The sequence below is a fragment of the Brassica oleracea genome, chromosome C5, assembly GCF_000695525.1.
Source record: "Brassica oleracea var. oleracea cultivar TO1000 chromosome C5, BOL, whole genome shotgun sequence".
In the NCBI taxonomy this organism is placed as follows: Eukaryota; Viridiplantae; Streptophyta; class Magnoliopsida; order Brassicales; family Brassicaceae; genus Brassica; species Brassica oleracea.
The window spans coordinates 35,614,745-35,614,954 of NC_027752.1; positions in this window are offsets into that span (position 1 = coordinate 35,614,745).

Here is a 210-nt window from a genome sequence, read left to right on the forward strand (position 1 = left end):
ACCTAAAAGTGTACCCCACTTTCAGTCAAATGCAAAACCAACCTAAAAGGGTTGTGAAAATACTATTTAACCCTTATGACCAAACAAAAAAACAGAAATATATTTTATGTTTCTATCCTTCGGAAGTCTACATATATATAGACTTCCTACGAAGTCTACCTTATAGATTTATTTCGTAGTCTACACTCTAATTTGATCTAATAATTTAAT